Raw genomic sequence first — 25,253 nt, 5'->3', positions numbered from 1 at the left:
TTTTTTGCTGGGGCTGATATATTGTGTCAGCATGGCCGAACGGTGGAAGGCGCCAGACTTAAGGGAAACCTTGCTCAGTGATACGGGTTAAACGAGGCTCCTGGTCCAGGTGTGTGTGCGTGGGTTCGAATCCCACTTCTGACAATTTTTTTACTTTAATACCAGCACGAAGTCAGTGTCTTCTTTTGCTGCGGCTGATATATCGTATCAGAATGGCCGAGTGGTCTTAGGCGCCAGACTGAAGGGAAACCTTGCGCGGTGATGCGAGTTTAACGAGGCTTCTGGTCCACGTATGTGTGCGTGGGTTCGAATCTCACTTCCGGCATTTTTTTACTTTACTACCAGCTTAAAGTCAGTGTCTCCTTTTGCTGGGGCTGAAGTATCGTGTCACAATGGCCGAGTGGTCTAAGGCTCCAGACTCAAGGGAAACCTTGCCCAGTGATACGGGTTGAACGAGGCTTCTGGTCCACGTATGTGGGCGTGGGTTCGAATTCTATTCTGACAAACTTTTTTTTACTTTACTACCAGAACAAAGTCAGTGTCTCCTTTTGCTGGGCTGAAATATTGTGTCAGAATGGCCGAGTGGTCGAAGGCGCCAGGCTTAAGGGAAACCTTGCCCAGTGATACGAGTGTAACGAGGCTTCTGGTCCACGTATGTGTACGTGGGTTCGAATCCCACTTCTGACAAAGTTTTTTTACTTTACTGCCAGCACGAAGTCAGTCTCTTCTTTTGCTGGGGCTGATATATCGTGTCAGAATGGCCGAGTGGTCTAAGGCGCCAGACTCAAGGGAAACCTTGCCCAGTGATACGGCTTGAACGAGGCTTCTGGTCCACGTATGTGGGCGTGGGTTCGAATCCCACTTCGGACAAACTTTTTTTACTTTACTACCAGCCCAAAGTCAGTGTCTCCTTTTGCTGGGGCTGAAATATCCTGTCAGAACGGCCGAGTGGTCTAAGGCTCCAGACTCAATGGAAACCGTGCCCAGTCATACGAGTTGAACAAGGCTTCAGGTCAACGTATGTGTGCGAGGGTGCGAATCCCACTTCTCACAAACTTTTTTTACTTTACTACCAGAACAAAGTCAGTGTCTTTTTTTGTTGGAGCTTGCAAATCGTGTCAGAACGGCCGAGTTGTCTGAGGCACCAGACTTAAGGAAAATATTGCCCGGTGATACGGGTTAAACGAGGCCTTTGGTCCACGTATGTCGACGTGGGTTCGAATCCCACTTCTGACAAACTCTTTTTTTTATTACCAGCACAAAGTCAGTGTCCCCTTTTGCTGGGCTGAAATATTGTGTCAGAATGGCCGAGTGGTCGAAGGGCCTAGACTCAAGGGAAACCGTGCCCAGTCATACTAGTTGAACGAGGCTTCTGGTCCACGTATGTGGGCGTGGGTTCGAATCCCTCTTCTGACAAACTTTTTTTACTTCACTAACAGAACAAAGTCAGTGTCTCTTTTTGCTGGGGCTGACATATCGTATCAGAATGGCTGTGTGGTCTAAGGCGCCAGACTGAAGGGAAACCTTGCACGGTGATGCGAGTTGAACGAGGCTTTTGTTCCACGTAAGTGTGCGTGGGTTCGAATCTGACTTCTGTCAATTTTGTTTTTGTTTACTACCAGCACAGAGTCAGCATCTTCTTTTGCTGAGGCTGACATATCGTGTCAGAATGGCCGAGTGGTCTAAGGCGCCAGACTTAAGGGAAACTTTGCGCAGTTGAACGGGTTGAACGAGGCTTCTGGTCCACGTATGTGGGCGTGGGTTCGAATCCCACTTCTGACAAACTCTTTTTTTTTATTTGCTACCAGCACAAAGTCAGTGTCTTCTTTTGCTGGGCTGAAATATTGTGTCAGAATGGCCAAGTGGTCGAAGGCGCTAGACTCAAGGGAAACCGTGCCCAGTCATACTACTTCAAAGAGGCTTCTGGTCCACGTATGTGTGCGTGGGTGCGAATCCCATTTCTGACAAACTTTTTTACTTTACTACCAGAACAAAGTCAGTGTCTTCTTTTGCTGCTGCTTATATATCGTGTCAGAATGGCCGAGTTGTCTAAGGCACCAGACTTAAGGGAAACATTTCCCGGTGATACGTGTTAAACGAGGCCTTTGGTCCAAGTATGTCGACGTGGGTTGGAATTCCACTTCTGACAATCTTTTTTTTACTTTACTACCAGCACGAAGTCAGTCTCTTCTTTTTTCTGGGGCTGATATATCGTGTCAGAATGGCCGAATGGTCTAAGGTGCCAGACTCAAGAGAAACCTTGCCCAGTGATACGGGTTGAACAAGGCTTCTGGTCTACGTATGTGGGCGTGGGTTCGAATCCCACTTCTGACAAACTTTTTTTTACTTCACTGACAGAACAAAGTCAGTGTCTCCTTTTGCTTGGGCTGATATAGCGTATCAGAATGGCCGAGTGGTCTAAGGCGCCAGACTGAAGGGAAACCTTGCGCGGTGACGCGAGTTTAACGAGGCTTCTGGTCCACGTATGTGTGCGTGGGTTCGAATGTCACTTGCGGCATTTTTTTTTACTTTACTACCAGCACAAAGTCAGTGTCTCCTTTTGCTGGTGCTGAAATATCGTGTCAGAATGGCCGAGTGGTCTAAGGCTCCAGACTTAGGGAAACATTGCCCGGTGATACGGGTTAAACGAGGCCTTTGGTCCACGTATGTCGACGTGTGTTCGAATCCCACTTCTGACAATTTTTTTACTTTACTACCAGAAGAAAGTCAATGTCTCCTTTTGCTGGGCTGAAATATCGTGCCAGAATGGCCGAGTATTCTAAGGCGCCAGACTCTAGGTAAACGTTGCGCAGTGATACGGGGTGAACGAGGCTTCTGGTCTACGTATGAGGGCGTGGGTTTTAATCCTACTTCTGACAATTTTTTTTATTTTTCTACAAGAACAAAGCCAGTGTCTCCTTTGGTTAGGACTAAAACAATGTGTCAGAATGTCCGAGTAGTCGAAGGCGCTAGTCTCAAGGAAAACCGTGCCCAGTCATACGAGTTGAACGAGGCTTCTGGCCAACGTATGTGTGCGTGGGTGTGAATCTCACTTCTGACAAACTATTTTACTTTACTACCAGAACAAAGTCAGTGTCTTCTTTTGCTGGGGCTGATATATCGTGTCAGCATGGCCGAGTGGTCGAAGGCGCCAGACTTTAGGGAAACCTTGCTCAGTGATACGGGTTGAACGAGGCTTCTGGTCCAGGTCTGTGGGCGTGGGTTCAAATCCCACTTCAGACAAACTCTTTTTTTACTTTACTACGACCATAAATTCAGCGTCTTCTTTTGCTGGGGCTGATATATCGTATCAGAATGGCCACGTGGTCTAAGGCGCCAGACTCAAGGGAAACCTTGCCCAGTGATACGAGTTGAACGAGGCTTCTGGTCCACGTATGTGTGCATGGGTTCGAATCCCACTTCTGTCAATTTTTTTACTTTACTACCAGCACAGAGTCAGCGTCTTCATTTGCTGGGGCTGACATATCGTATCAGAATGGCCACGTGGTCTAAGGCGCCAGACTCAAGGGAAACCTTGCCCAGTGATATGAGTGTGACGAGGCTTCTGGTCCACGTATGTGTGCGCGGGTTCAAATCCCACTTCTGACAAAATTTTTAATCTACTACCAGAACAAATTCAGTGTCTCCTTTTGCTGGGCTGAAATATCGTGTAAGAATGGCCGAGTGGTCCAAGGCGCCAGACTCAAGGGAAAGTTTGCCCAGTGATACGGATTGAACGAGGCTGCTGGTCTACGTATGTGGGCGTGGGTTGAAATCCCACTTCTGAGAAGCTCTTTTTTTACTTTACTACCAGCACAAAGTCAGTGTCTCCTTTTGCTGGTCTGAAATATCCTGTCAGAACGGCCGAGTGGTCTAAGGCTCCAGACTCAAGCGAAACCTTGCCCAGTGATACGGGTTGAACGAGGCTTCTGGTCCACGTATGTGGGCGTGGGTTCGAATCCCACTTCTGACAATCTTTTTTTTACTTTACTACCAGAACAATGTCAGTGTCTCCTTTTCTGGGCTGATATGTCGTGTCCGAAGGGCCGAGTGGTCTAAGGCGCCAGACTCAAGGGAAACCTTGCTCAGTGATACGGGTTGAACGAGGCTTCTGGTCCAGGTGTTTGGGCGTGGGTTCAAATCCCACTTCAGACAAACTCTTTTTTTTTACTTTATTACGAGCATAAAGTCAGTGTCATCTTTTGCTGGGGCTGATATATCTCATCAGAATGGCCGAGTGGTCTAAGGCGCCAGACTCAAGGGAAACCTTGCCGAGTGATACGAGTTGAACGAGGCTTCTGCTCCACGTATGTGTGCGTGGGTTCGAATCCCTCTTCTGACAAACTTTTTTTACTTCACTAACAGAACAAAGTCAGTGTCTCCTTTTGCTGGGCCGATATATCGTGTCCGAATGGCTGAGTGGTCTAAGGCGCCAGTCTGAAGGGAAACCTTGCCCGGTGATGCGAGTTGCACGAGGCTTCTGGTCCACGTATGTGTTCGTGGGTTCGAATCTCAGTTCTGTCTATTTTTTTTAATCTACTACCAGAAGAAAGTCAGTGTCTCCTTTTGCTGGGCTGAAATATCGTGTTACAATGGCCGAGTGGTCCAAGGCGCCAGACTTAAGGGAAACCTTGCCCCAGTGATACGGGTTGAACGAGGCTTCTGGTCTACGTATGTGGGCGTGGGTTGAAATCCCACTTCTGAGAAGCTCTTTTTTTTACTTTACTACCAGCACAAAGTCAGTGTCCCCTTTCGCTGTGGCTGAAATATCGTATCAGAGTGGCCGAGTGGTCTAAGGCTCCAGACTCAAGGGAAACCTTGCCCAGTAATACGATTGTAACGAGGCTTCTGGTCCATGTATGTGTGCGTGGGTTCGAATCCCAATTCTGACAAACTTTTTTAACTTTACTACCAGCACGATGTCAGTGTCTTCTTTTGCGGCGGCTGATATATCGTGTCAGATTGGCCGAGTGGTCTAAGGCGCCAGACTCAAGGGAAACCTTGCCCAGTGATACGGGTTGAACGAGGCTTCTGGGCCACGTATTTGGACGTGGGTTCGAATCCCACTTCTGACAAACTTTCCTTTACTTCACTAACAGAACAAAGTCAGTGTCTCCTTTTGCTGGGGTTGATATATCGCATCAGAATGACCGAGTGGTCTAAGGCGCCAGACTGAAGGGAAACCTTGCTCGGTGATGCGAGTTGAAGGAAGCTTCTGGTCCACGTAGGTGTGCGTGGCTTCGAATCTCACTTCCGTCAATTTTTTCACTTTACTACCAGCACAGAGTCAGCGTCTTCTTTTGCTGAGGCTGACATATCGTGTCAGAATGGCCGAGTGGTCTATGGCGCCAGACTCAAGGTACACCTTGCGCAGTGATACGGGTTGAACGAGGCTTCTGGTCAACGTATGTGTGCGTGGGTGCTAATCCCACTTCTGACAAGCTTTTTTTACTTTACTACCAGAACAAAGTCAGTGTCTTCTTTTGCTGAAGCTTATATATCGTGTCAGATTGGCCGAGTAATCTAAGGCATCAGACTTAAGGGAAACATTGCCCGGTGATACGGGTAAACGAGGCTTCTGGTCCACGTATGTGGGCGTGGGTTCGAATCCCACTTCAGAGAAACTCTTTTTTTACTTAACTACGAGCATAAAGTCAGCGTCTTCTTTTGCTGGGGCTGACATATCGTATCAGAATGGCCACGTGGTCTAAGGCGCCAGACTCAAGGCAAACCTTGCCCAGTGATACGAGTTGAACGAGGCTTCTGGTCCACGTATGTGTGCATGGGATCGAATCCCACTTCTGTCAATTTTTTTACTTCACTACCAGCACAGAGTCAGCGCCTTCTTTTTCGGAGGCTGACATATTGCATCAGAATGGCCGAGTGGTCTAAGGCGGCAGACTTAAGGGAAACTTTGCGCAGTTGTACGGGTTGAACGAGGCTTCTGGTCCACGTATGTGGGCGTGGGTTCGAATCCCACTTCTGACAAACTCTTTTTTTTTATTTGCTATCAGCACAAAGTCAGTGTCTCCTTTTGCTGGGCTGAAATATTGTGTCAGAATGGCCGAGTGGTCGAAGGCGCTAGACTCAAGGGAAACCGTGCCCAGTCATACTACTTCAACGAGGCTTCTGGTCCACGTATGTGTGCGTGGGTGCGAATCCCATTTCTGCTAAACTTTTTTACTTTACTACCAGAACAAAGTCAGTGTCTTCTTTTGCTGCTGCTTATATATCGTGTCAGAATGGCCGAGTTGTCTAAGGCACCAGACTTAAGGGAAACATTTCCCGGTGATACGTGTTAAACGAGGCTTTTGGTCCAAGTATGTCGACGTGGGTTGGAATTCCACTTCTGACAATCTTTTTTTTACTTTACTACCAGCACGAAGTCAGTCTCTTCTTTTGCTGGGGCTGATATATCGTGTCAGAATGGCCGTGTGGTCTAACGTGCCAGACTCAAGGGAAACCTTGCCCAGTGATACGGGTTGAACAAGGCTTCTGGTCTACGTATGTGGGCGTGGGTTCGAATCCCACTTCTGAAAAAATTTTTTTACTTCACTATTAGAACAAAGTCAGTGTCTCCTTTTGCTTGGGCTGATATATCGTATCAGAATGGCCGAGTGGTCTAAGGCGCCAGACTGAAGGGAAACCTTGCGCGGTGACGCGAGTTTAACGAGGCTTCTGGTCCACGTATGTGTGCGTGGGTTCGAATCTCACTTCCGGCATATTTTTTTTACTTTACTACCAGCACAAAGTCAGTGTCTCCTTTTGCTGGGGCTGAAATATCGTGTCAGAATGGCCGAGTGGTCTGAGGCTCCAGACTTAGGGAAACATTGCCCGGTGATACGGGTTAAACGAGGCCTTTGGTCCACGTATGTCGACGTGTGTTCGAATCCCACTTCTGACAATCTTTTTTTTACTTTACTACCAGCATAAAGTCAGTGTTTTTTTTTGCTGGGGCTGATATATTGTGTCAGCATGGCCGAGTGGTGGAAGGCGCAAGACTTAAGGGAAACCTTGCTCAGTGATACGGGTTAAACGAGGCTCCTGGTTTAAGTGTGTGTGCGTGGGTTCGAATCCCACTTCTGACAATTTTTTTACTTTACTACCAGAAGAAAGTCAATGTATCCTTTTGCTGGGCTGAAATATCGTGCCAGAATGGCCGAGTATTCTAAGGCGCCAGACTCTAGGTAAACGTTGCGCAGTGATACGGTGTGAACGAGGCTTCTGGTCTACGTATGAGGGCGTGGGTTTTAACCCTACTTCTGACAATTTTTTTTATTTTTCTACAAGAACAAAGCCAGTGTCTCCTTTGGTTAGGACTAAAACAATGTGTCAGAATGTCCGAGTGGTCGAAGGCGCTAGTCTCAAAGAAAACCGTGCCCAGTCATACGAGTTGAACGAGGCTTCTGGCCAACGTATGTGTGCGTGGGTGTGAATCTCACTTCTGACAAACTATTTTACTTTACTACCAGAACAAAGTCAGTGTCTTCTTTTGCTGGGGCTGATATATCGTGTCAGCATGGCCGAGTGGTCGAAGGCGCCAGACTTTAGGGAAACCTTGCTCAGTGATACGGGTTGAACGAGGCTTCTGGTCCAGGTCTGTGGGCGTGGTTTCAAATCCCACTTCAGACAAACTCTTTTTTTACTTTACTACGACCATAAATTCAGCGTCTTCTTTTGCTGGGGCTGATATATCGTATCAGAATGGCCACGTGGTCTAAGGCGCCAGACTCAAGGGAAACCTTGCCCAGTGATACGAGTTGAACGAGGCTTCTGGTCCACGTATGTGTGCATGGGTTCGAATCCCACTTCTGTCAATTTTTTTACTTTACTACCAGCACAGAGTCAGCGTCTTCATTTGCTGGGGCTGACATATCGTATCAGAATGGCCACGTGGTCTAAGGCGCCAGACTCAAGGGAAACCTTGCCCAGTGATATGAGTGTGACGAGGCTTCTGGTCCACGTATGTGTGCGCGGGTTCAAATCCCACTTCTGACAAAATTTTTAATCTACTACCAGAACAAATTCAGTGTCTCCTTTTGCTGGGCTGAAATATCGTGTCAGAATGGCCGAGTGGTCCAAGGCGCCAGACTCAAGGGAAAGTTTGCCCAGTGATACGGATTGAACGAGGCTGCTGGTCTACGTATGTGGGCGTGGGTTGAAATCCCACTTCTGAGAAGCTCTTTTTTTACTTTACTACCAGCACAAAGTCAGTGTCTCCTTTTGCTGGTCTGAAATATCCTGTCAGAACGGCCAAGTGGTCTAAGGCTCCAGACTCAAGCGAAACCTTGCCCAGTGATACGGGTTGAACGAGGCTTCTGGTCCACGTATGTGGGCGTGGGTTCGAATCCCACTTCTGACAATCTTTTTTTTTACTTTACTACCAGAACAATGTCAGTGTCTCCTTTTCTGGGCTGATATGTCGTGTCCGAAGGGCCGAGTGGTCTAAGGCGCCAGACTCAAGGGAAACCTTGCTCAGTGATACGGGTTGAACGAGGCTTCTGGTCCAGGTGTTTGGGCGTGGGTTCAAATCCCACTTCAGACAAACTCTTTTTTTTACTTTATTACGAGCATAAAGTCAGTGTCATCTTTTGCTGGGGCTGATATATCTCATCAGAATGGCCGAGTGGTCTAAGGCGCCAGACTCAAGGGAAACCTTGCCGAGTGATACGAGTTGAACGAGGCTTCTGGTCCACGTATGTGTGCGTGGGTTCGAATCCCTCTTCTGACAAACTTTTTTTTACTTCACTAACAGAACAAAGTCAGTGTCTCCTTTTGCTGGGCCGATATATCGTGTCCGAATGGCTGAGTGGTCTAAGGCGCCAGTCTGAAGGGAAACCTTGCCCGGTGATGCGAGTTGCACGAGGCTTCTGGTCCACGTATGTGTTCGTGGGTTCGAATCTCAGTTCTGTCTATTTTTTTTAATCTACTACCAGAAGAAAGTCAGTGTCTCCTTTTGCTGGGCTGAAATATCGTGTTAGAATGGCCGAGTGGTCCAAGGCGCCAGACTTAAGGGAAACCTTGCCCCAGTGATACGGGTTGAACGAGGCTTCTGGTCTACGTATGTGGGCGTGGGTTGAAATCCCACTTCTGAGAAGCTCTTTTTTTTACTTTACTGCCAGCACAAAGTCAGTGTCCCCTTTCGCTGGGGCTGAAATATCGTATCAGAGTGGCCGAGTGGTCTAAGGCTCCAGACTCAAGGGAAACCTTGCCCAGTAATACGATTGTAACGAGGCTTCTGGTCCATGTATGTGTGCGTGGGTTCGAATCCCAATTCTGACAAACTTTTTTTACTTTACTACCAGCACGATGTCAGTGTCTTCTTTTGCGGCGGCTGATATATCGTGTCAGATTGGCCGAGTGGTCTAAGGCGCCAGACTCAAGGGAAACCTTGCCCAGTGATACGAGTTGAACGAGGCTTCTGGGCCACGTATTTGGACGTGGGTTCGAATCCCACTTCTGACAAACTTTCCTTTACTTCACTAACAGAACAAAGTCAGTGTCTCCTTTTGCTGGGGTTGATATATCGCATCAGAATGACCGAGTGGTCTAAGGCGCCAGACTGAAGGGAAACCTTGCTCGGTGATGCGAGTTGAAGGAAGCTTCTGGTCCACGTAGGTGTGCGTGGCTTCGAATCTCACTTCCGTCAATTTTTTCACTTTACTACCAGCACAGAGTCAGCGTCTTCTTTTGCTGAGGCTGACATATCGTATCAGAATGGCCGAGTGGTCTATGGCGCCAGACTCAAGGTACACCTTGCGCAGTGATACGGGTTGAACGAGGCTTCTGGTCCAGGTCTGTGGGCGTGGGTTCAAATCCCACTTTAGACAAACTCTTTTTTTACTTTACTACGAGCATAAATTCAGCGTCTTCTTTTGCTGGGGCTGATATATCGTATCAGAATGGCCACGTGGTCTAAGGCGCCAGACTCAAGGGAAACCTTGCCCAGTGATACGAGTTGAACGAGGCTTCTGGTCCACGTATGTGTGCATGGGTTCGAATCCCACTTCTGTCAATTTTTTTACTTTACTACCAGCACAAAGTCAGCGTCTTCATTTGCTGGGGCTGACATATCGTATCAGAATGGCCACGTGGTCTAAGGCGCCAGACTCAAGGGAAACCTTGCCCAGTGATATGGGTGTAACGAGGCTTCTGGTCCACGTATGTGTGCGCGGGTTCAAATCTCACTTCTGTCTATTTTTTTAATTTACTACCAGCACAAAGTCAGTGTCTCCTTTTGCTGGGCTGAAATATTGTGTCAGAATGGCCGAGTGGTCGAAGGTGCTAGACTCAAGGGAAACCTTGCCCAGTCATACGAGTTGAACGAGGATTCTTGTCCACGTATGTGTGCGTGGGTTCGAATCCCACTTCTGACAAAATTTTTTAATCTACTACCAGAAGAAAGTCAGTGTCTCCTTTCGCTGAGCTGAAATATCGTGTTAGAATGGCCGAGTGGTCCAAGGCGCCAGACTTAAGGGAAACCTTGCCCCAGTGATACGGGTTGAACGAGGCTTCTGGTCTACGTATGTGGGCGTGGGTTGAAATCCCACTTCTGAGAAGCTCTTTTTTTTACTTTACTACCAGCACAAAGTCAGTGTCTCCTTTTGCTGGGGCTGAAATATCGTATCAGAATGGCCGAGTGGTCTAAGGCTCCAGACTTAAGGGAAACGTTGCCCAGTGATACGATTGTAACGAGGCTTCTGGTCCATGTATGTGTGCGTGGGTTCGAATCCCAATTCTGACAAACTTTTTTTACTTTACTACCAGCACGAAGTCAGTGTCTTCTTTTGCGGCGGCTGATATATCGTGTCAGATTGGCTGAGTGGTCTAAGGCACCAGACTCAAGGGAAACCTTGCCCAGTAATACTGGTTGAACGAGGCTTCTGGGCCACGTATTTGGACGTGGGTTCGAATCCCACTTCTGACAAACTTTCCTTTACTTCACTAACAGAACAAAGTCAGTGTCTCCTTTTGCTGAGGTTGATATATCGCATCAGAATGACCGAGTGGTCTAAGGCGCCAGACTGAAGGGAAACCTTGCTCGGTGATGCGAGTTGAAGGAAGGTTCTGGTCCACGTAGGTGTGCGTGGGTTCGAATCTCACTTCCGTCAATTTTTTTACTTTACTACCAGCACAGAGTCAGTGTCTTCTTTTGCTGAGGCTGACATATCGAATCAGAATGGCCGAGTGGTCTATGGCGCCAGACTCAAGGTAAACCTTGCGCAGTGATACGGGTTGAACGAGGCTTCTGGTCAACGTATGTGTGCGTGGGTGCGAATACCACTTCTGACAAACTTTTGTTTACTTTACTACCAGAACAAAGTCAGTGTCTTCTTTTGCTGAAGCTTATATATCGTGTCAGAACGGCCGAGTAATCTAAGGCATCAGACGTAAGGGAAACATTGCCCGGTGATACGGGTAAACGAGGCTTCTGGTCCACGTATGTGGGCGTGGGTTCGAATCCCACTTCAGACAAACTCTTTTTTTACTTAACTACGAGCATAAAGTCAGCGTCTTCTTTTGCTGGGGCTGACATATCGTATCAGAATGGCCACGTGGTCTAAGGCGCCAGACTCAAGGCAAACCTTGCCCAGTGATACGAGTTGAACGAGGCTTCTGGTCCACGTATGTGTGCATGGGTTCGAATCCCACTTCTGTCAATTTTGTTACTTTACTACCAGCACAGAGTCAGCGTCTTCATTTGCTGAGGCTGACATATCGTATCAGAATGGCCACGTGGTCTAAGGCGCCAGACTCAAGGGAAACCTTGCCCAGTGATACGAGTTGAACGAGGCTTCTGGTCCACGTATGTGTGCGTGGGTTCGAATCCCACTTCTGACAATTTTTTTACTTTACTACCAGAAGAAAGTCAGTGTCTCCTTTTGCTGGGCTGAAATATTGTGTCAGAATGGCCGAATGGTCCAAGGCGCCAGACTTTAGGGAAGCCTTGTCCAGTGATACGGGTTGAACAAGGCTTCTGGTCTACGTATGTGGGCGTGGATTCAAATCCCGCTTCTGAGAAGCTCTTTTTTTACTTTTTTACCAACACAATGTCAGTGTCTCCTTTTGCTGGGGCTGAAATATCGTGTCAGAATGGCCGGGTGGTATAAGGCTCCAGACTCAAGGGATACCTTGCCCAGTGATAAGGGTTGAACGAGGCTTCTGGTCCACGTATGTGGGCGTGGGTTCGAATCCCACTTCTGACAAACTTTTTTTTACTTCTCTAACAGAACAAAGTCAGTGTCTCCTTTTGCTGGGGCTTATATATTGTATCAGAATGGCCGAGTTGTCTAAGGCGCCACACTGAAGGGAAACCTTGCTCGGTGATGGGAGTTGAACGAGGTTTCTGGTCCACGTATGTGTGCGTGGGTTCGAATCTTACATCCGTCAATTTTTTTTACTTTACTACCAGCACAGAGTCAGCGTCTACTTTTGTTGAGGCTGACATATCGTATCAGAATGGCCGAGTGGTATAAGGCGCCAGACTCAAGGTAAACGTTGCGCAGTGATACGGGGTGAACGAGGCTTCTGGTCAACGTATGTGGGCGTGGGTTCGAATCCTATGCTGACAAACTTTTTTTACTTTACTACCAGAACAAAGTCAGTGTCTCCTTTTGCTGGGCTGAAATATTGTGTCAGAATGGCCGAGTAGTCAAAGGCGCCAGACTTAAGGGAAACCATGCCCAGTGATACGAGTGTAACGAGGCTTCTGGTCCACGTATGTGTGCGTGGGTTCGAATCCCACTTCTGACAAACTTTTTTTACTTTAATACCAGCACGAGGTCAGTGTCTTCGTTTGCTGGGGCTGGTGTATCGTGTCAGAATGGCTAAGTGGTCTAAGGCGCCAGACTCAAGGGAAACCTTGCCCAGTGATACGGGTTGAACGAGTCTTCTGGTCCACGTATGTGGGCGTGGGTTCGAATCCCACTTCTGACAAACTTTTTTTTACTTCACTAACAGAACAAAGTCAGTGTCTCCTTTTGCTGGGGCTGATATATTGTATCAGAATGGCCGAGTGGTCTAAGGCGCCAGACTGAAGGGAAACCTTGCTCGGTGATGCGAGTTGAACGAGGTTTCTGGTCTACGTATGTGTGCGTGGGTTCGAATCTCACTTCCGTCAATTCTTTTTACTTTACTACCAGCACAGAGTCAGCATCTTCTTTTGTTGAGGCTGACATATTGTATCAGAATGGCCGAGTGGTCTAAGGCGCCAGACTCAAGGTAAACGTTGCGCAGTGATACGGGGTGAACGAGGCTTCGGGTCTACGTATGAGGGCGTGGGTTTGAATCCTACTTCTGACAAACTTTTTTATTTTACTACAAGAACAAAGCCCGTGTCTCTTTTGGTTAGGACTAAAACAATGTGTCAGAATGTCCGAGTGGTCGAAGGCGCTAGTCTCAAGGGAAACCGTGCCCAGTCATACGAGTTGAACGAGGCTTCTGGTCAACGTATGTGTGCGTGGGTGTGAATCCCACTTCTGACAAACTTTTTTACTTTACTACCAGAACAAAGTCAGTGTCTTCTTTTGCTGGGGCTGATATATCGTGTCAGCATGGCCAAGTGGTCGAAGGCGCCAAACTTAAGGGAAACCTTGCTCAGTGATACGGGCTGAACGAGGCTTCTGGTCCAGGTGTGTGGGCGTGGGTTCAAATCCCTCTTCAGACAAACTCTTTTTTTACTTTACTACCAGCACAGAGTCAGCGTCTTCTTTTTCTGGGGCTGACATATTGTATCAGAACGGCCGAGTTGTCTAAGGCACCAGACTTAAGGGAAACATTGCCCGGTGATACGGGTTAAACGAGGCCTTTGGTCCACGTATGTGGACGTGGGTTCGAATCTCACTTCTGTCAATTTTTTTAAATTTACTACCAGCACAAAGTCAGTGTCTCCTTTTGCTGGGCTGAAATATTGTGTCAGAATGGCCGAGTGGTTGAAGGTGCTAGACTCAAGGGAAACCTTGCCCAGTCATACGAGTTGAACGAGGATTCTGGTCCACGTATGTGTGCGTGGGTTCGAATCCCACTTCTGACAAAATTTTTTAATCTACTACCAGAAGAAAGTCAGTGTCTCCTTTTGCTGGGCTGATATATCGTGTCAGATTGGCCGAGTGGTCTAAGGCGCCAGACTCAAGGGAATCCTTGCCCAGTGATACGGGTTGAACGAGGCTTCTGGGCCACGTATTTGGACGTGGGTTCGAATCCCACTTCTGACAAACTTTCTTTTACTTCACTAACAGAACAAAGTCAGTGTCTCCTTTTGCTGGGGTTGATATATCGCATCGGAATGACCGAGTGGTCGAAGGCGCCAGACTGAAGGGAAACCCTGCTCGGTGATGCGAGTTGAAGGAAGCTTCTGGTCCACGTAGGTGTGCGTGGGTTCGAATCTCACTTCCGTCAATATTTTTACTTTACTACCAGCACAGAGTCAGCGTCTTCTTTTGCTGAGGCTGACATATCGTATCAGAATGGCCGAGTGGTCTAAGGCGCCAGACTCAAGGTAAACCTTGCGCAGTGATACGGGTTGAACGAGGCTTCTGGTCAACGTATGTGTGCGTGGGTGCGAATCCCACTTCTGACAAACTTTTTTTACTTTACTACCAGAACAAAGTCAGTGTCTTCTTTTGCTGAAGCTTATATATCGTGTCAGAACGGCCGAGTTATCTAAGGCATCAGACTTAAGGGAAACATTGCCCGGTGATACGGGTAAACGAGGCTTCTGGTCCACGTATGTGGGCGTGGGTTCGAATCCCACTTGTGACAATCTTTTTTTTACTTTACTACCAGCATAAAGTCAGTGTTTTTTTGCTGGGGCTGATATATTGTGTCACAATGTCCGAGTGGTCGAAGGCGCCAGACTTTAGGGAAACCTTGCTCAGTGATACTGGTTGAACGAGGCTTCTGGTCCAGGTGTGTGGGCGTGGGTTCAAATCCCACTTCAGACAAACTCTTTTTTTACTTTACTACGAGCATAAAGTCAGCGTCTTCTTTTGCTGGGGCTGACATATCTTATCAGAATGGCCACGTGGTCTAAGGCGCCAGACTCAAGGCAAACCTTGCCCAGTGATACGAGTTGAACGAGGCTTCTGGTCCACGTATGTGTGCATGGGTTCGAATACCACTTCTGTCAATTTTTTTACTTTACTACCAGCACAGAGTCAGCGTCTTCATTTGCTGGAGCTGACATATCGTATCAGAATGGCCACGTCGTCTAAGGCGCCAGACTCAAGGGAAACCTTGCCCAGTGATACAAGTTGAACGAGGCTTCTGGTCCACGTATGTGTGCGTGGGTTCGAATCCCACTTCTGACAATTTTTTTTACTTTACTACCAGAAGAAAGTCAGTGTCTCCTTTTGCTGGGCTGAAATATCGTGTCAGAATGGCCGAATGGTCCAAGGCGCCAGACTTTAGGGAAGCCTTGTCCAGTGATACGGGTTGAACAAGGCTTCTGGTCTACGTATGTGGGCGTGGATTCAAATCCCACTTCTGAGAAGCTCTTTTTTACTTTTTTACCAACACAATGTCAGTGTCTCCTTTTGCTGGGGCTGAAATATCGTGTCAGAATGGCCGAGTGGTATAAGGCTCCAGACTAAAGGGATACCTTGCCCAGTGATACGGGTTGAACGAGGATTCTGGTCCACGTATGTGTGCGTGGGTTCGAATCCCACTTCTGACAAAATTTTTTAATCTACTACCAGAAGAAAGTCAGTGTCTCCTTTTGCTGGGCTGATATATCGTGTCAGATTGGCCGAGTGGTCTAAGGCGCCAGACTCAAGGGAAACCTTGCCCAGTGATACGGGTTGAACGAGGCTTCTGGGCCACGTATTTGGACGTGGGTTCGAATCCCACTTCTGACAAACTTTCTTTTACTTCACTAACAGAACAAAGTCAGTGTCTCCTTTTGCTGGGGTTGATATATCGCATCAGAATGACCGAGTGGTCTAAGGCGCCAGACTGAAGGGAAACCTTGCTCGGTGATGCGAGTTGAAGGAAGCTTCTGGTCCACGTAGGTGTGCGTGGGTTCGAATCTCACTTCCGTCAATTTTTTTACTTTACTACCAGCACAGAGTCAGCGTCTTCTTTTGCTGAGGCTGACATATCGTATCAGAATGGCCGAGTGGTCTAAGGCGCCAGACTCAAGGTAAACCTTGCGCAGTGATACGGGTTGAACGAGGGTTCTGGTCAACGTATGTGTGCGTGGGTGCGAATCCCACTTCTGCCAAACTTTTTTTACTTTACTACCAGAACAAAATCAGTGTCTTCTTTTGCTGAAGCTTATATATCGTGTCAGAACGGCCGAGTTATCTAAGGCATCAGACTTAAGGGAAACATTGCCCGGTGATACGGGTAAACGAGGCTTCTGGTCCACGTATGTGGGCGTGGGTTCGAATCCCACTTCTGACAATCTTTTTTTTACTTTACTACCAGCATAAAGTCAGTGTTTTTTTGCTGGGGCTGATATATTGTGTCAGAATGGCCGAGTGGTCGAAGGCGCCAGACTTTAGGGAAACCTTGCTCAGTGATACGGGTTGAACGAGGCTTCTGGTCCAGGTGTGTGGGCGTGGGTTCAAATCCCACTTCAGACAAACTCTTTTTTTAGTTTACTACGAGCATAAAGTCAGAGTCTTCTTTTGCTGGGGCTGACATATCTTATCAGAATGGCCACGTGGTCTAAGGCGCCAGACTCAAGGCAAACCTTGCCCAGTGATACAAGTTGAACGAGGCTTCTGGTCCACGTATGTGTGCGTGGGTTCGAATCCCACTTCTGACAATTTTTTTTACTTTACTACCAGAAGAAAGTCAGTGTCTCCTTTTGCTGGGCTGAAATATCGTGTCAGAATGGCCGAATGGTCCAAGGCGCCAGACTTTAGGGAAGCCTTGTCCAGTGATACGGGTTGAACAAGGCTTCTGGTCTACGTATGTGGGCGTGGATTCAAATCCCACTTCTGAGAAGCTCTTTTTTACTTTTTTACCAACACAATGTCAGTGTCTCCTTTTGCTGGGGCTGAAATATCGTGTCAAAATGGCCGAGTGGTATAAGGCTCCAGACTAAAGGGATACCTTGCCCAGTGATACGGGTTGAACAAGGCTTCTGGTCCACGTATGTGGGCGTGGGTTCGAATCCCACTTCTGACAAACTTTTTTTTACTTCTCTAACAGAACAAAGTCAGTGTCTCCTTTTGCTGGGGCTGATATATTGTATCAGAATGGCCGAGTGGTCTAAGGCGCCAGACTGAAGGGAAACCTTGCTCGGTGATGGGAGTTGAACGAGGTTTCTGGTCCACGTATGTGTGCGTGGGTTCGAATCTCACTTCCGTCAATTCTTTTTACTTTACTACCAGCACAGAGTCAGCGGCTTCTTTTGCTGAGGCTGACATATCGTATCAGAATGGCCGAGTGGTCTAAGGCGCCAGACTCAAGGTAAACCTTGCGCAGTGATACGGGTTGAACGAGGCTTCTGGTCCACGTATGAGGGCGTGGGTTTGAGTCCTACTTCTGACAAACATTTTTTCTTTTACTACAAGAACAAAGTCAGTGTCTCCTTTTGCTGGGCTGAAATATTGTGTCACAATGGCTGAGTGGTCGAAGGCGCTAGACTCAATGGAAACCGTGCCCAGTCATACGAGTTGAACGAGGCTTTAGGTCAACGTATGTGTGCGTGGGTGCGAATCCCACTTCTGACAAACTTTTTTTTACTTTACTACCAGAACAAAGTCAGTTTTTTTTTGCTGGGGCTGATATACTGTGTCAGCATGGCCGAGTGGTGGAAGGCGCCAGACATAAGGGAAACATTGCCCAGTGATACGGGTTGAACGAGGCTTCTGGTCTACGTATGTGGGCGTGGGTTGAAATCCCACTTCTGAGAAGCTCTTTTTTTTACTTTACTACCAGCACAAAGTCAGTGTCTCCTTTTGCTGGGGCTGAAATTTCGTGTCAGAATGGCCGAGTGGTCTAAGGCTCCAGACTCAAGGGAAGCCTTGCCCAGTGATACGTGTTGAACGAGGCTTCTGGTCCACGTATGTGGGCCTGGGTTCGAATCCTATTCTGACAAACTTTTTTTTACTTTACTACCAGAACAAAGTCAGTGTCTCCTTTTGCAGGGCTGAAATATTGTGTCAGAATGGCCGAGTGGTCGAAGGCGCCAGACTTAAGGGAAACCTTGCCCAGTGATACGAGTGTAACGAGGATTCTGGTCCACGTATGTGTGCGTGGGTTCGAATCCCACTTCTGACAAACTTTTTTTTACTTCACTAACAGAACAAAGTCAGTGTCTCCTTTTGCTGGGGCTGATATATCGTATCAGAATGGCCGAGTGGTCTAAGGCGCCATACTGAAGGGAAATCTTGCTCGGTGATGCGAGTTGAACGAGGCTTCTGGTCCACGTATGTGTGCGTGGGTTCGAATCTTACATCCGTCAATTTTTTTTACTTTACTACCACCACAGAGTCAGCGTCTACTTTTGTTGAGGCTGACATATCGTATCAGAATGGCCGAGTGGTCTAAGGCGCCAGACTCAAGGTAAATGTTACGCAGTGATACGGGGTGAACGAGGCTTCTGGTCAACGTATGTGGGCGTGGGTTCGAATCCTATGCTGACAAACTTTTTTTACTTTACTACCAGAACAAAGTCAGTGTCTCCTTTTGCTGGGCTGAAATATTGTGTCAGAATGGCCGAGTAGTCAAAGGCGCCAGACTTAAGGGAAACCATGCCCAGTGATACGAGTGTAACGAGAATTCTGGTCCACGTATCTGTGCGTGGGTTCGAATCCCACTTCTGACAAACTTTTTTTACTTTAATACCAGCACGAGGTCAGTGTCTTCTTTTGCTGGGGCTGGTATATCGTGTAAGAATGGCCAAGTGGTCTAAGGCGCCAGACTCAAGGGAAACCTTGCCCAGTGATACGGGTTGAACGAGGCTTCTGGTCCACGTATGTGGGCGTGGGTTCGAATCCCACTTCTGACAAACTTTTTTTTACTTCACTAACAGAACAAAGTCAGTGTCTCCTTTTGCTGGGGCTGATATATTGTATCAGAATGGCCGAGTGGTCTAAGGCGCCAGACTGAAGGGAAACCTTGCTCGGTGATGCGAGTTGAACGAGGTTTCTGGTCTACGTATGTGTGCGTGGGTTCGAATCTCACTTCCGTCAATTCTTGTTACTTTACTACCAGCACAGAGTCAGCGTCTTCTTTTGCTGAGGCTGACATATCGTATCAGAATGGCCGAGTGGTCTAAGGCGCCAGACTCAAGGTAAACCTTGCGCAGTGGTACGGGTTGAACGAGGCTTCTGGTCCACGTATGTGTGCGTGGGTTCGATTCTCACATCCGTCAATTTTTTTTACTTTACTACCAGCACAGAGTCAGCGTCTACTTTTGTTGTGGCTGACATATTGTATCAGAATGGCCGAGTGGTCTAAGGCGCCAGACTCAAGGTAAACGTTGCGCAGTGATACGGGGTGAACGAGGCTTCGGGTCTACGTATGAGGGCGTGGGTTTGAATCCTACTTCTGACAAACTTTTTTTATTTTACTACAAGAACAAAGCCAGTGTCTCCTTTGGTTAGGACTAAAACAATGTGTCAGAATGTCCGAGTGGTCGAAGGCGCTAGTCTCAAGGGAAACCGTGCCCAGTCATACGAGTTGAACGAGGCTTCTGGTCAACGTATGTGTGCGTGGGTGTGAATCCCACTTCTGACAAACTTTACTTTACTTTACTACCAGAACAAAGTCAGTGTCTTCTTTTGCTGGGGCTGATATATCTTGTCAGCATGGCCGAGTGGTCGAAGGCGCCAAACTTAAGGGAAACCTTGCTCAGTGATACGGGCTGAACGAGGCTTCTGGTCCAGGTGTGTGGGCGTGGGTTCAAATCCCACTTCAGACAAACTCTTTTTTTACTTTACTACCAGCACAGAGAAAGCGTCTTCTTTTTCTGGGGCTGACATATTGTATCAGAATGGCCGAGTGGTCTAAGGCGCCAAACTTAAGGGAAACCTTGCGCAGTGGTACGGGTTGAACGAGGCTTCTGGTCCACGTATGTGGGCGTGGGTTCGAATCCCACTTCTGACAAACTCTTTTTTTCATTTGCTACCAGCACAAAGTCAGTGTCTCCTTTTGCTGGGCTGAAATATTGTGTCAGAATGGCCGAGTGGTCGAAGGCGCTAGACTCAAGGGAAACCGTGCCCAGTCATACTAGTTGAACGAGGCTTCCGGTCCACGTATGTGTGCGTGGGTGCGAATCCCACTTCTGACAAACTTTTTTACTTTACTACCAGAACAAAGTCAGTGTCTTCATTTGCTGCAGCTTATACATCGTGTCAGAACGGCCGAGTTGTCTAAGGCACCAGACTTAAGGGAAACATTGCCCGGTGATACGGGTTAAACGAGGCCTTGGTCCAAGTATGTCGACGTGGGTTTGAATCCGACTTTTGACAATCTTTTTTTCCTTTACTACCAGCACGAAGTCAGTCTCTTCTTTTGCTGGGGCTGATATATCGTGTCAGAATGGCCGAGTGGTCTAAGCCGCCAGACTCAAGAGAAACCTTGCCCAGTGATACGGGTTGAACGAGGCTTCTGGTCTACGTATGTGGGCGTGGGTTCGAATCCCACTTCTGACAAACTTTTTTTTACTTCACTAACAGAACAAAGTCAGTGTCTCCTTTTGCTGGGGCTGAAATATCGTGTCAGAATGGCCGAGTGGTCTAAGGCTCCAGACTCAAGGGAAACCTTGCCCAGTGATACGGGTTGAACGAGGCTTCTGGTCAACGTATGTGGGCGTGGATTCGAATCCTATTCTCACGAACTTTTTTTACTTTACTACCAGAACAAAGTCAGTGTCTCCTTTTGCTGGGCTGAAATATTGTGTCAGAATGGCCAAGTAGTCAAAGGCGCCAGACTTAAGGGAAACCGTGCCCAGTGATACGAGTGTAACGAGGCTTCTGGTCCACGTATGTGTGCGTGGGTTCGAATCCCACTTCTGACAAACTTTTTTTACTTTAATACGAGCACGAAGTCAGTGTCTTCTTTTGCTGGGGCTGGTATATCGTGTCAGAATGGCCAAGTGGTCTAAGGCGCCAGACTCAAGGCAAACCTTGCCCAGTGATACGGGTTGAACGAGGCTTCTGGTCCACGTATGTGGGCGTGGGTTCGAATCCTATGCTGACAAACTGTTTTTACTTTACTACCAGCACAGAGTCAGCGTCTTCTTTTGCTGAGGCTGACATATCGTATCAGAATGGCCGAGTGGTCTAAGGCGCCAGACTCAAGGTAAACCTTGCGCAGTGATACGGGTTGAACGAAAATTCTGGTCCACGTATGTGTGCGTGGGTTCGAATCCCACTTCTGACAAACTTTTTTTACTTTAATACCAGCACGAGGTCAGTGTCTTCTTTTGCTGGGGCTGGTATATCGTGTAAGAATGGCCAAGTGGTCTAAGGCGCCAGACTCAAGGGAAACCTTGCCCAGTGATACGGGTTGAACGAGGCTTCTGGTCCACGTATGTGGGCGTGGGTTCGAATCCCACTTCTGACAAACTTTTTTTTACTTCACTAACAGAACAAAGTCAGTGTCTCCTTTTGCTGGGGCTGATATATTGTATCAGAATGGCCGAGTGGTCTAAGGCGCCAGACTGAAGGGAAACCTTGCTCGGTGATGCGAGTTGAACGAGGTTTCTGGTCTACGTATGTGTGCGTGGGTTCGAATCTCACTTCCGTCAATTCTTGTTACTTTACTACCAGCACAGAGTCAGCGTCTTCTTTTGCTGAGGCTGACATATCGTATCAGAATGGCCGAGTGGTCTAAGGCGCCAGACTCAAGGTAAACCTTGCGCAGTGATACGGGTTGAACGAGGCTTCTGGTCCACGTATGTGTGCGTGGGTTCAAATCTCACATCCGTCAATTTTTTTTTTACTTTACTACCAGCACAGAGTCAGCGTCTACTTTTGTTGTGGCTGACATATTGTATCAGAATGGCCGAGTGGTCTAAGGCGCCAGACTCAAGGTAAACGTTGCGCAGTGATACGGGGTGAACGAGGCTTCGGGTCTACGTATGAGGGCGTGGGTTTGAATCCTACTTCTGACAAACTTTTTTTATTTTACTACAAGAACAAAGCCAGTGTCTCCTTTGGTTAGGACTAAAACAATGTGTCAGAATGTCCGAGTGGTCGAAGGCGCTAGTCTCAAGGGAAACCGTGCCCAGTCATACGGGTTGAACGAGGCTTCTGGTCAACGTATGTGTGCGTGGGTGTGAATCCCACTTCTGACAAACTTTACTTTACTTTACTACCAGAACAAAGTCAGTGTCTTCTTTTGCTGGGGCTGATATATCTTGTCAGCATGGCCGAGTGGTCGAAGGCGCCAAACTTAAGGGAAACCTTGCTCAGTGATACGGGCTGAACGAGGCTTCTGGTCCAGGTGTGTGGGCGTGGGTTCAAATCCCACTTCAGACAAACTCTTTTTTTACTTTACTACCAGCACAGAGAAAGCGTCTTCTTTTTCTGGGGCTGACATATTGTATCAGAATGGCCGAGTGGTCTAAGGCGCCAAACTTAAGGGAAACCTTGCGCAGTGGTACGGGTTGAACGAGGCTTCTGGTCCACGTATGTGGGCGTGGGTTCGAATCCCACTTCTGACAAACTTTACTTTACTTTACTACCAGAACAAAGTCAGTGTCTTCTTTTGCTGGGGCTGATATATCTTGTCAGCATGGCCGAGTGGTCGAAGGCGCCAAACTTAAGGGAAACCTTGCTCAGTGATACGGGCTGAACGAGGCTTCTGGTCCAGGTGTGTGGGCGTGGGTTCAAATCCCACTTCAGACAAACTCTTTTTTTACTTTACTACCAGCACAGAGAAAGCGTCTTCTTTTTCTGGGGCTGACATATTGTATCAGAATGGCCGAGTGGTCTAAGGCGCCAAACTTAAGGGAAACCTTGCGCAGTGGTACGGGTTGAACGAGGCTTCTGGTCCACGTATGTGGGCGTGGGTTCGAATCCCACTTCTGACAAACTCTTTTTTTCATTTGCTACCAGCACAAAGTCAGTGTCTCCTTTTGCTGGGCTGAAATATTGTGTCAGAATGGCCGAGTGGTCGAAGGCGCTAGACTCAAGGGAAACCGTGCCCAGTCATACTAGTTGAACGAGGCTTCCGGTCCACGTATGTGTGCGTGGGTGCGAATCCCACTTCTGACAAACTTTTTTACTTTACTACCAGAACAAAGTCAGTGTCTTCATTTGCTGCAGCTTATACATCGTGTCAGAACGGCCGAGTTGTCTAAGGCACCAGACTTAAGGGAAACATTGCCCGGTGATACGGGTTAAACGAGGCCTTGGTCCAAGTATGTCGACGTGGGTTTGAATCCCACTTTTGACAATCTTTTTTTCCTTTACTACCAGCACGAAGTCAGTCTCTTCTTTTGCTGGGGCTGATATATCGTGTCAGAATGGCCGAGTGGTCTAAGCCGCCAGACTCAAGAGAAACCTTGCCCAGTGATACGGGTTGAACGAGGCTTCTGGTCTACGTATGTGGGCGTGGGTTCGAATCCCACTTCTGACAAACTTTTTTTTACTTCACTAACAGAACAAAGTCAGTGTCTCCTTTTGCTGGGGCTGAAATATGGTGTCAGAATGGCCGAGTGGTCTAAGGCTCCAGACTCAAGGGAAACCTTGCCCAGTGATACAGGTTGAACGAGGCTTCTGGTCAACGTATGTGGGCGCGGGTTCGAATCCTATTCTCACGAACTTTTTTACTTTACTACCAGAACAAAGTCAGTGTCTCCTTTTGCTGGGCTGAAATATTGTGTCAGAATGGCCAAGTAGTCAAAGGCGCCAGACTTAAGGGAAACCGTGCCCAGTGATACGAGTGTAACGAGGCTTCTGGTCCACGTATGTGTGCGTGGGTTCGAATCCCACTTCTGACAAACTTTTTTTACTTTAATACGAGCACGAAGTCAGTGTCTTCTTTTGCTGGGGCTGGTATATCGTGTCAGAATGGCCAAGTGGTCTAAGGCGCCAGACTCAAGGCAAACCTTGCCCAGTGATACGGGTTGAACGAGGCTTCTGGTCCACGTATGTGGGCGTGGGTTCGAATCCTATGCTGACAAACTTTTTTTACTTTACTACCAGCACAGAGTCAGCGTCTTCTTTTGCTGAGGCTGACATATCGTATCAGAATGGCCGAGTGGTCTAAGGCGCCAGACTCAAGGTAAACCTTGCGCAGTGATACGGGTTGAACGAAAATTCTGGTCCACGTATGTGTGCGTGGGTTCGAATCCCACTTCTGACAAACTTTTTTTACTTTAATACCAGCACGAGGTCAGTGTCTTCTTTTGCTGGGGCTGGTATATCGTGTAAGAATGGCCAAGTGGTCTAAGGCGCCAGACTCAAGGGAAACCTTGCCCAGTGATACGGGTTGAACGAGGCTTCTGGTCCACGTATGTGGGCGTGGGTTCGAATCCCACTTCTGACAAACTTTTTTTACTTCACTAACAGAACAAAGTCAGTGTCTCCTTTTGCTGGGGCTGATATATTGTATCAGAATGGCCGAGTGGTCTAAGGCGCCAGACTGAAGGGAAACCTTGCTCGGTGATGCGAGTTGAACGAGGTTTCTGGTCTACGTATGTGTGCGTGGGTTCGAATCTCACTTCCGTCAATTCTTGTTACTTTACTACCAGCACAGAGTCAGCGTCTTCTTTTGCTGAGGCTGACATATCGTATCAGAATGGCCGAGTGGTCTAAGGCGCCAGACTCAAGGTAAACCTTGCGCAGTGGTACGGGTTGAACGAGGCTTCTGGTCCACGTATGTGTGCGTGGGTTCGAATCTCACATCCATCAATTTTTTTTTACTTTACTACCAGCACAGAGTCAGCGTCTACTTTTGTTGTGGCTGACATATTGTATCAGAATGGCCGAGTGGTCTAAGGCGCCAGACTCAAGGTAAACGTTGCGCAGTGATACGGGGTGAACGAGGCTTCGGGTCTTCGTATGAGGGCGTGGGTTTGAATCCTACTTCTGACAAACTTTTTTTATTTTACTACAAGAACAAAGCCAGTGTCTCCTTTGGTTAGGACTAAAACAATGTGTCAGAATGTCCGAGTGGTCGAAGGCGCTAGTCTCAAGGGAAACCGTGCCCAGTCATACGAGTTGAACGAGGCTTCTGGTCAACGTATGTGTGCGTGGGTGTGAATCCCACTTCTGACAAACTTTACTTTACTTTACTACCAGAACAAAGTCAGTGTCTTCTTTTGCTGGGGCTGATATATCTTGTCA

General features: G+C 47.8%; 32 non-coding genes across 32 annotated transcripts; all 32 read left to right on the top strand.

Moving 5' to 3' along the window:
- The first annotated feature begins 568 nt into the window (after positions 1–568).
- On the top strand, positions 569–687 carry TRNAL-UAA (transfer RNA leucine (anticodon UAA)). Its single transcript has 2 exons — positions 569–606; positions 642–687. It is a non-coding gene; the product is annotated as a tRNA-Leu (tRNA).
- Positions 688–751: 64 nt separating this feature from the next.
- TRNAL-CAA (transfer RNA leucine (anticodon CAA)) lies at positions 752–870 on the top strand. Its single transcript has 2 exons — positions 752–789; positions 825–870. It is a non-coding gene; the product is annotated as a tRNA-Leu (tRNA).
- A 793-nt stretch (positions 871–1,663) lies between these two features.
- Positions 1,664–1,782, top strand: TRNAL-UAA (transfer RNA leucine (anticodon UAA)). The gene is made up of 2 exons: positions 1,664–1,701; positions 1,737–1,782. It is a non-coding gene; the product is annotated as a tRNA-Leu (tRNA).
- Positions 1,783–2,215: 433 nt separating this feature from the next.
- On the top strand, positions 2,216–2,334 carry TRNAL-CAA (transfer RNA leucine (anticodon CAA)). The gene is made up of 2 exons: positions 2,216–2,253; positions 2,289–2,334. It is a non-coding gene; the product is annotated as a tRNA-Leu (tRNA).
- Positions 2,335–3,854: 1,520 nt separating this feature from the next.
- TRNAL-CAA (transfer RNA leucine (anticodon CAA)) lies at positions 3,855–3,973 on the top strand. Its single transcript has 2 exons — positions 3,855–3,892; positions 3,928–3,973. It is a non-coding gene; the product is annotated as a tRNA-Leu (tRNA).
- Positions 3,974–4,036: 63 nt separating this feature from the next.
- Positions 4,037–4,155, top strand: TRNAL-CAA (transfer RNA leucine (anticodon CAA)). The gene is made up of 2 exons: positions 4,037–4,074; positions 4,110–4,155. It is a non-coding gene; the product is annotated as a tRNA-Leu (tRNA).
- Positions 4,156–4,956: 801 nt separating this feature from the next.
- On the top strand, positions 4,957–5,075 carry TRNAL-CAA (transfer RNA leucine (anticodon CAA)). The gene is made up of 2 exons: positions 4,957–4,994; positions 5,030–5,075. It is a non-coding gene; the product is annotated as a tRNA-Leu (tRNA).
- A 794-nt stretch (positions 5,076–5,869) lies between these two features.
- On the top strand, positions 5,870–5,988 carry TRNAL-UAA (transfer RNA leucine (anticodon UAA)). Its single transcript has 2 exons — positions 5,870–5,907; positions 5,943–5,988. It is a non-coding gene; the product is annotated as a tRNA-Leu (tRNA).
- A 2,255-nt stretch (positions 5,989–8,243) lies between these two features.
- Positions 8,244–8,362, top strand: TRNAL-CAA (transfer RNA leucine (anticodon CAA)). The gene is made up of 2 exons: positions 8,244–8,281; positions 8,317–8,362. It is a non-coding gene; the product is annotated as a tRNA-Leu (tRNA).
- Positions 8,363–8,426: 64 nt separating this feature from the next.
- TRNAL-CAA (transfer RNA leucine (anticodon CAA)) lies at positions 8,427–8,545 on the top strand. The gene is made up of 2 exons: positions 8,427–8,464; positions 8,500–8,545. It is a non-coding gene; the product is annotated as a tRNA-Leu (tRNA).
- Positions 8,546–9,346: 801 nt separating this feature from the next.
- Positions 9,347–9,465, top strand: TRNAL-CAA (transfer RNA leucine (anticodon CAA)). Its single transcript has 2 exons — positions 9,347–9,384; positions 9,420–9,465. It is a non-coding gene; the product is annotated as a tRNA-Leu (tRNA).
- Positions 9,466–10,257: 792 nt separating this feature from the next.
- Positions 10,258–10,376, top strand: TRNAL-CAA (transfer RNA leucine (anticodon CAA)). The gene is made up of 2 exons: positions 10,258–10,295; positions 10,331–10,376. It is a non-coding gene; the product is annotated as a tRNA-Leu (tRNA).
- Positions 10,377–12,087: 1,711 nt separating this feature from the next.
- TRNAL-CAA (transfer RNA leucine (anticodon CAA)) lies at positions 12,088–12,206 on the top strand. Its single transcript has 2 exons — positions 12,088–12,125; positions 12,161–12,206. It is a non-coding gene; the product is annotated as a tRNA-Leu (tRNA).
- A 428-nt stretch (positions 12,207–12,634) lies between these two features.
- On the top strand, positions 12,635–12,753 carry TRNAL-UAA (transfer RNA leucine (anticodon UAA)). Its single transcript has 2 exons — positions 12,635–12,672; positions 12,708–12,753. It is a non-coding gene; the product is annotated as a tRNA-Leu (tRNA).
- Positions 12,754–12,817: 64 nt separating this feature from the next.
- Positions 12,818–12,936, top strand: TRNAL-CAA (transfer RNA leucine (anticodon CAA)). The gene is made up of 2 exons: positions 12,818–12,855; positions 12,891–12,936. It is a non-coding gene; the product is annotated as a tRNA-Leu (tRNA).
- A 977-nt stretch (positions 12,937–13,913) lies between these two features.
- TRNAL-CAA (transfer RNA leucine (anticodon CAA)) lies at positions 13,914–14,032 on the top strand. The gene is made up of 2 exons: positions 13,914–13,951; positions 13,987–14,032. It is a non-coding gene; the product is annotated as a tRNA-Leu (tRNA).
- Positions 14,033–14,094: 62 nt separating this feature from the next.
- On the top strand, positions 14,095–14,213 carry TRNAL-CAA (transfer RNA leucine (anticodon CAA)). Its single transcript has 2 exons — positions 14,095–14,132; positions 14,168–14,213. It is a non-coding gene; the product is annotated as a tRNA-Leu (tRNA).
- A 1,341-nt stretch (positions 14,214–15,554) lies between these two features.
- Positions 15,555–15,673, top strand: TRNAF-AAA (transfer RNA phenylalanine (anticodon AAA)). Its single transcript has 2 exons — positions 15,555–15,592; positions 15,628–15,673. It is a non-coding gene; the product is annotated as a tRNA-Phe (tRNA).
- A 62-nt stretch (positions 15,674–15,735) lies between these two features.
- TRNAL-CAA (transfer RNA leucine (anticodon CAA)) lies at positions 15,736–15,854 on the top strand. The gene is made up of 2 exons: positions 15,736–15,773; positions 15,809–15,854. It is a non-coding gene; the product is annotated as a tRNA-Leu (tRNA).
- Positions 15,855–17,014: 1,160 nt separating this feature from the next.
- TRNAF-AAA (transfer RNA phenylalanine (anticodon AAA)) lies at positions 17,015–17,133 on the top strand. The gene is made up of 2 exons: positions 17,015–17,052; positions 17,088–17,133. It is a non-coding gene; the product is annotated as a tRNA-Phe (tRNA).
- Positions 17,134–18,112: 979 nt separating this feature from the next.
- On the top strand, positions 18,113–18,231 carry TRNAL-UAA (transfer RNA leucine (anticodon UAA)). The gene is made up of 2 exons: positions 18,113–18,150; positions 18,186–18,231. It is a non-coding gene; the product is annotated as a tRNA-Leu (tRNA).
- A 428-nt stretch (positions 18,232–18,659) lies between these two features.
- Positions 18,660–18,778, top strand: TRNAL-UAA (transfer RNA leucine (anticodon UAA)). Its single transcript has 2 exons — positions 18,660–18,697; positions 18,746–18,778. It is a non-coding gene; the product is annotated as a tRNA-Leu (tRNA).
- A 64-nt stretch (positions 18,779–18,842) lies between these two features.
- Positions 18,843–18,961, top strand: TRNAL-CAA (transfer RNA leucine (anticodon CAA)). Its single transcript has 2 exons — positions 18,843–18,880; positions 18,916–18,961. It is a non-coding gene; the product is annotated as a tRNA-Leu (tRNA).
- A 981-nt stretch (positions 18,962–19,942) lies between these two features.
- Positions 19,943–20,061, top strand: TRNAL-UAA (transfer RNA leucine (anticodon UAA)). The gene is made up of 2 exons: positions 19,943–19,980; positions 20,016–20,061. It is a non-coding gene; the product is annotated as a tRNA-Leu (tRNA).
- Positions 20,062–20,490: 429 nt separating this feature from the next.
- TRNAL-CAA (transfer RNA leucine (anticodon CAA)) lies at positions 20,491–20,609 on the top strand. The gene is made up of 2 exons: positions 20,491–20,528; positions 20,564–20,609. It is a non-coding gene; the product is annotated as a tRNA-Leu (tRNA).
- Positions 20,610–21,220: 611 nt separating this feature from the next.
- Positions 21,221–21,339, top strand: TRNAL-CAA (transfer RNA leucine (anticodon CAA)). Its single transcript has 2 exons — positions 21,221–21,258; positions 21,294–21,339. It is a non-coding gene; the product is annotated as a tRNA-Leu (tRNA).
- A 64-nt stretch (positions 21,340–21,403) lies between these two features.
- TRNAL-CAA (transfer RNA leucine (anticodon CAA)) lies at positions 21,404–21,522 on the top strand. Its single transcript has 2 exons — positions 21,404–21,441; positions 21,477–21,522. It is a non-coding gene; the product is annotated as a tRNA-Leu (tRNA).
- Positions 21,523–22,505: 983 nt separating this feature from the next.
- On the top strand, positions 22,506–22,624 carry TRNAL-UAA (transfer RNA leucine (anticodon UAA)). Its single transcript has 2 exons — positions 22,506–22,543; positions 22,579–22,624. It is a non-coding gene; the product is annotated as a tRNA-Leu (tRNA).
- A 250-nt stretch (positions 22,625–22,874) lies between these two features.
- TRNAL-UAA (transfer RNA leucine (anticodon UAA)) lies at positions 22,875–22,993 on the top strand. Its single transcript has 2 exons — positions 22,875–22,912; positions 22,948–22,993. It is a non-coding gene; the product is annotated as a tRNA-Leu (tRNA).
- Positions 22,994–23,422: 429 nt separating this feature from the next.
- Positions 23,423–23,541, top strand: TRNAL-CAA (transfer RNA leucine (anticodon CAA)). Its single transcript has 2 exons — positions 23,423–23,460; positions 23,496–23,541. It is a non-coding gene; the product is annotated as a tRNA-Leu (tRNA).
- A 610-nt stretch (positions 23,542–24,151) lies between these two features.
- Positions 24,152–24,270, top strand: TRNAL-CAA (transfer RNA leucine (anticodon CAA)). The gene is made up of 2 exons: positions 24,152–24,189; positions 24,225–24,270. It is a non-coding gene; the product is annotated as a tRNA-Leu (tRNA).
- Positions 24,271–24,334: 64 nt separating this feature from the next.
- On the top strand, positions 24,335–24,453 carry TRNAL-CAA (transfer RNA leucine (anticodon CAA)). Its single transcript has 2 exons — positions 24,335–24,372; positions 24,408–24,453. It is a non-coding gene; the product is annotated as a tRNA-Leu (tRNA).
- Positions 24,454–25,253: the final 800 nt, after the last annotated feature.

Source organism: Rhipicephalus microplus, chromosome 2 (genome assembly GCF_043290135.1).
Source record: "Rhipicephalus microplus isolate Deutch F79 chromosome 2, USDA_Rmic, whole genome shotgun sequence".
In the NCBI taxonomy this organism is placed as follows: Eukaryota; Metazoa; Arthropoda; class Arachnida; order Ixodida; family Ixodidae; genus Rhipicephalus; species Rhipicephalus microplus.
This window is presented reverse-complemented; position numbering and strand designations above follow the sequence as displayed.